General features: G+C 42.1%; 1 pseudogene; it reads right to left on the bottom strand.

Annotated features, from left to right (window-relative positions):
• Window positions 1–4,578: 4,578 nt before the first annotated feature.
• LOC125165589 (acyl carrier protein, mitochondrial-like) lies at window positions 4,579–6,058 on the bottom strand (annotated as a pseudogene).
• Window positions 6,059–6,311: the final 253 nt, after the last annotated feature.

Genomic DNA, 6,311 nt, shown 5'->3' with positions numbered 1-6,311 from the left:
GAAGTAGGCTCCAGGCTCTGAGCCGTGAGCACAGAACCCAATGCGGAGCTCAAACCCATGAACCGCGAGATCATGACCTGAGCCAAAGTCGGATGCTTAACTGACTGAGCCACCCAGGCGCCCCTGTTTTTTGTTTTTTTAATATTTACTTATTTTTATTTTTATTTTTTATCGTCAAATTGGCTAACATACAGCGGGTAAAGTGTGATCTTGGTTTTGGGGATAGATTCCTATGGAATATTTATTTATTTTGAGAGAGAGAGATAGGGAGTGAGAAGGGGATGGGCGGAGAGAAAATCCCAAGCAAGCTCTGCACTGTCAGCACAGAGCCCAAAGGGGAGCTCGAACCCACAAATCATGAGATCATGATCTGAGCTGAAACCAAGAGTCAGACACTTAACCAACTGAGCCACCCAGGTGCCCCTAGTGTCCAACTCTTAATCTCAGGGTCATGAGTTCAAGTTCTGAGTTGAGCTCCATGCTTGGTGTGGAGCCTACTTAAAAATAAAAAAAAATAAAAACAATAAAAATAAATATGGATAATCCACATCTGAGTAATCCTTGTAAAACTGATCTAATTCCTTGGGAGTTCTGCAAAAATAACCCTGAAAAAGTCAAAATCTGAGTCTAGGGCTTTAGGGGAGATTTGTTGTAGCCAAGTAACTTGCCCTATTTTGTTAAAATGAACTTCAATTTCCATGGAGGTATTAATACATGTGCAGCATGATGAATTAGCCACCATACAAACACCTTCTGTTTTGTTAAAATATAATCTAAAGCAATTCTGTTATCTAAGATTACTGTTGCCAAAGGGTCTAAGGCTTCTTATTGGGCTGGTGTGGCTTGGACAGTTTCATTTGATAGGATTCCTAAAGTTATTGAAACGTTTCCAATCATATGTTCATGCAAGGCCACTCCCCGCCATAGCAATAAGGTTCTCTCGAACAAGTACTGAATTACATCTTCCTGATTTGGGGGAGGATAATCAGAATATCTCGTGGCTTCTCTTTTTCACCTATAGAACAATTTGAGAGAACTGGTCCAATGACTGACTTCATTGGAATTATATATGGAATAAGAGGTGACCGAAAGTCCTAAAAGACATACCTCCCATGCTCCAGCCATTCAACCATTATCCCCAGGGGAGACCGTGATATATATATATATATATATATATATATATATATATATATATACACACACACACACACACACACACACACAAATAACCTGGGGATACACATAGCACTCCTGTTAATTTATGGGAGTCAGGACTTTCATTTTTGCAGGGTCACTGAAGGTATTGTTTGAAATAAGAAGTATGGTTAAGGTTAGTGTAACTGGTAAGAGGGCATTCGGGGAGAAATGGCGGGGGGGGCATATTGCCAAGTTCTTTCTGTTCTCAGTATTGTATAGAGAAGAGTAGAAAAAGATGAGTATTGTGAAAACAGCGTATTTCCCAAAAGTCTCTGGAAAGTGGTGAAAGGAAAAAGTTTCAATTAATTTTACAAGAGGTGAATAATTGTTCTGGTTATATTTTAAGCATAAGTGGAACTGCAAGCTTCTTGTGGTGAGTTCCAGTCATTGAATGTGAGATACTCATGCTTTGGGATAGGTAAGAAGAAACAAGGGATGGGAGCAGTGAGGGAGCCAGGCCTGATTAACCTGACTCTATAAGCTAATGGAGTGTGTTGATTTAGATGTATTAAAAAATTAATGACCAGAGCAAGATTGGTTATAGGCATTACTACTGGGTTGCTATGGTCATGTACTGAGTGGGACTTAGGGCAACATATCGAGCAGTGAAAAAGATTGCCAACCTTGGCCAACGTTTGAAAAATCCTAATCATGGAACTGTTGTTTCAAGCTTAAGAGGCTGTGAACAATAGAAAGATGGAAGGGAAAAAGGAATAACATTCATAGCATATAAGCTATTAGCAGGTCACAGGCTATTTGTTCCTTATTGTTTGGTTTCTCAGACCAGTTCTTCTAAGCAGCAATTTCAGGTCTGTCAGAAGCTTGCTGGTAGTAAGGTTCTCCTCTATGTTCTCCTTGCTGGCAGAGTGTGGGGGACCTGTGGATTCCTGTGGAACCAGTTCAATGGGAGTGTGGGAATCTGCAGCTGAATTTCCCTTCAGTTTCACTGAAGAATGGGTGGTCAACGCCACCCCCTAAGGTCCCGTCCATTGAGGATGGAGCTGGTCCTTCGGGTGCTTGCTCTCCCAGGTTTTTAACAACCCCACGTCTCCAGGGGTGGTATAAGGGCACATCTGTGGGATACATCGAACTGCTGGAAGTAAATCTGTACAGCAGTTAGAGTATTTCCTAAAGCTGGGACATACCTGATAGTATCCAATTGCTTAATGTGAGCAACATCAGGAACTCCTAAGCCATGAAAAGAGTGTAGAAAGGGTCTTCCATGTAACATTCCATAGTGGCTTAAATCATGCCTACTTCTAGGGGCCACTCTTACCCAAAGTAGGGCAACTGACAAGACTTTTTCCCAAGTTAAGACGGTTTCTTGGCAGACCTCTGATAAAGTCTTTTAAAATGTGTGGTTTATTTTTTCTGTTTTCCCAGTCTATTGGGGTCTCTAGGAAACACGTAATTTCCATCGAAAGCCTAAGGCATTGGACACTGCTTGTGTGACTTTTGCCACAAATGCTGCTCCATTGTCACTCTTAAGTGTCAGTGGCGATCCAGACCTAGGTATGATTTTGTTTAAAAGTGTATTGACAGGGGGCACCTGGCTGGCTCAGCCAGCCATACATGCTAGCATGTGACTCTTGATCTAGGGGCATGAGTTCAAACCTCACGTTGGGTGTAGAGATTAAATAAATAAATACATACTTTAAAAAAATGTGTTTTGACAACTTCTGAGGCCTTCTCTGTATGTCATGGAAAGGCCTCAACTTCTGAAGTTCAACAAATATTAGCAAATATTGAAAATTATCTGTTACTCTTTGCATAATGGTGAAGAATATCTGCTGGTCCTCTCCAGGTTCATTGCCTCTAAGTTGTATGTTTGTATGTATGTATGTAATTTATGTATTTATTTTTAATGTTAATTTCTTTTTGAAAGAGAGAGACAGAGTATGAGCTGAGGAAGGGGCAGTGAGAGGGAGACACAGAATCTGAAGCAGGCTCCAGGCTCTGAGCTGTCAGCACAGAGCCTGACATGGGGCTCGAACTCACGGACTGCGAGATTATGACCTGAGCTGAAGTCGGACACTCTACCGACTGAGCCACCCAGGTGCCCCAATGTATATATGTATTTAAAGTAATGTCCACCCAACAAACTCACAATCCCAAGATCGAGACTGGGATGCTCTACTGACTGAGCCAGCCAGCACCCCCAAGTTTTATATCTTTTAGAACTGGTGGGGCCCAGTCCTAGGAGTGTCCTTAGCACAAAACTTCACATTTCTAGTCTATCTTTTGGATAATTATCTGGAGTTTGGGGCCCACAATTTACCTTTGGATCCACTGAAGAGTAGCATCTCATCCATAATGGGTGCTTTGGTGAATATAACTATTTCTTCCATAATATGTTCTGGAATAAGGAATATTCCTTTTTCATTATATTTCCAGCTGACTTTCATGCCAGCATTCTGCCCAAACCCCCATTCCCTAGCTTTTCTTAGGTCTTACAAGGAATATTTTGGTTGGTATTTAGTTAAGTCTATGTCTGCCACTAAAGGCATCATAGAGGGTTTGGAGTCCTCATATGGGCTACCAGGTTGGTGGCCTGATCAGCCTGATTATTTCCTTGAGCTATATAATTACTTGGCTTCTGATGCCCTGGACAATGAACTACTGCTCGTTCTTTCAGTTTCATTACTGCAATTATTAAGTTTAGAACTTTTTGGGTGTGTCTAATTTCTTTATTTCCTATAGTTAACAATCCTTTTTCTTTCAATAAGGTACCATGTGCATGAATCACTGAGAAAGTGTATTTAGAATCAGTATGTATAGTTATCCTTTTTCCTTTACCTAAATGAAGGGCCCTTGTTAGGGCAATGAGTTCCGCCTTTTTTTTTTTTTTTTAAGAAACTTTTTTTTAAGTTTATTTATTTATTTTGAGAGGGAAGAGAGTGGGAGGGGCAAAGAGAGAGGGGGAGAGAGAGAGGTTCTTAAGAGAGTATATAGATTGGGTAGCACCGAGTGGATATATTCCACAGTCTGGTTCATGGCCCTTTAATCTTGCACAAAGTGAACAGTTTTGGATGCCTGATTTTTGTAGAAGCAAAATAGGTGAATTGTATGGGGATTAGCAAGGGCTGATGAGGCCAAATTCCAAGAAGGCACAGAGAATGGGCTGAACGCCCCCTTTTGGCTTGTTCCTTTGATAGGTACTGAAGTTCAGAATCTTTACCCCATCACAAAATTTAACATACACAAGTGTCACTGATTTTGCTCACCCCAGCTTCCCATCCATCCAAACATCTGATTCTTACCTTTTGGATAACTTCTTCAGGCAGCTCTTATAGGACTTCTCCACCTTGATGTGGTACCTCTGCTTGAAAGGCACAAGCTTGCTCTGGTGGTACTTTTACATCGATGTGCAGGTGCTAAAGTAGATTCAGCATTCAATTTAGTTAATAGGTTGCATCCCAGTAAAAGGATGGGACATTCAGGCATATACAAAAAGCTACGTTTAAGGTGAGTTTGCCCCATTTGACAGGCTAGTGTTTGTAAGAAGGTTTAGTAAGATACTCGCGTTATAGCCATGGCTTGATTTGGTAGCAGAGAGAGCCAGGAGTTCAGTACTGAATATGTGGCCCCAGTATCAATCAACAAGTCTGTAAATTTGTTTTTCTACCTCCATTGTTACCCAGGGTTCCTCATGGGAAATGATGACAGGTTTCCAAGTTTCAAAGGAACCCCTGGGCCCCTTCATTCTTGGTCACCAGCCAATTCAGGCATCTGACAGGTGGTTTGTTGCTCTGTCTCTTCAAGATACCTTGTGAGCTTGGGGCATTCCTCTTCCCAATGGCCCTCTTCTTTGCAATAGGCACACTGTTGAAGCCCCAAATTGGGGCATCCTTTAGGGTCCAAGGAACTCAAATTTCTTCTCTGGGGTAGACCTCGACCTGTTCCGTGGTCCTCAGTCTGGTCTTGGCTTCCCTTGAATTAGGGAAACAGCCAGCAAGATAGCCTGCTATTTCATTTTCTAATACTCTTTTCTTTCTTGCACTTGGTCTCTGCTGTTAAAAACTTTAAAGCAACCTCAACCAATTGTGACACAGATATTCCTAATGCATCTCCAGCCTTTGGAGTTTCTTTTGAATGGCTGGGGCATTTTGCCCAAAAAACATCATGTTGAATGTTTTCAAAAATTCTTTTTTTTTTTTTTGGTTTTATAGATTTATTTTCAAAGGGCAAAACAGGCAATTTAAATACAAGTCTAAACAGAATTACTCTGTCAAAGGCAGCAATAATGCCAAAACGCGTTCTCACTTCCAGACACTTGCCAGCATCTTCTGAGTCTTCTCTCAGTGAAAAAACGGGGTCTGATATTTTATTCATAAACATCCTTCTTATCTGCAATGTAATCTACGATTTCTTGTGGACACATTAACTTCTCAGCATCTGTATCAGGGATTTCAAATCCAAATTCGTTCTCCATGGCCATGATAATCTCCACTTGGTCCAAACTGTCTAAGCCCAGGTCTTTCATAAAGTGGGAATTTACCGAGAGCTTTTCAGGGTCGATCTTGTCATAGAGTTTCAGATGTAAAGAATCCGGTCCTCGATTTCCCTCTAATGTCAAAGTGGGCGCATCACTATACTGGAGGCACAACTGTGTTATTGGAACCTGTGTGAGCACTGAGGCAGGGCATCAAGGCAGGACGTGGAAACCTAGGCCTCCCCTGGGCCCCCGCGGGTACAGGGTGTTGTTGAGCAGCCGGACTGTGGCCAGCATGGGGACCCGGGGCAGCGGCACAAAGGCCACAGGCAGTCGGCGGACACAAGTGGAAAGGACACAGCCACCATGGCTACGCTGACCCAGAATCTCAAAAATTCTTTCAAGAAAGTCTGAAGGGTCTTCATTCCATCTATGCTTTCTTCCTTTTTTTTTTTTAAGTTTATTTATTTATTTTGAGAGAGAGAGAGAGAGAGAATGAACTGGGGGGGGGGCAGAGAGAGAGAGAGGGAGAGAGAGAGAGAGAAAGGGAGGGAGAGAGAATTCTAAGTAGGCTGTGGGTTGTCAGCACAGAGCTCGACACAGGGCTTGATCCTACGACTGTGAGATCATAACCTGAGCCAAAATTAAGAGTTGGATGCTTAACTGACTGAGCCACCCAGGC

Source organism: Prionailurus viverrinus, chromosome B2 (genome assembly GCF_022837055.1).
Source record: "Prionailurus viverrinus isolate Anna chromosome B2, UM_Priviv_1.0, whole genome shotgun sequence".
In the NCBI taxonomy this organism is placed as follows: domain Eukaryota; kingdom Metazoa; phylum Chordata; class Mammalia; order Carnivora; family Felidae; genus Prionailurus; species Prionailurus viverrinus.
Note: the sequence above shows the minus strand (reverse complement) of the source record. Positions and strands in the feature narration are given on the sequence as shown.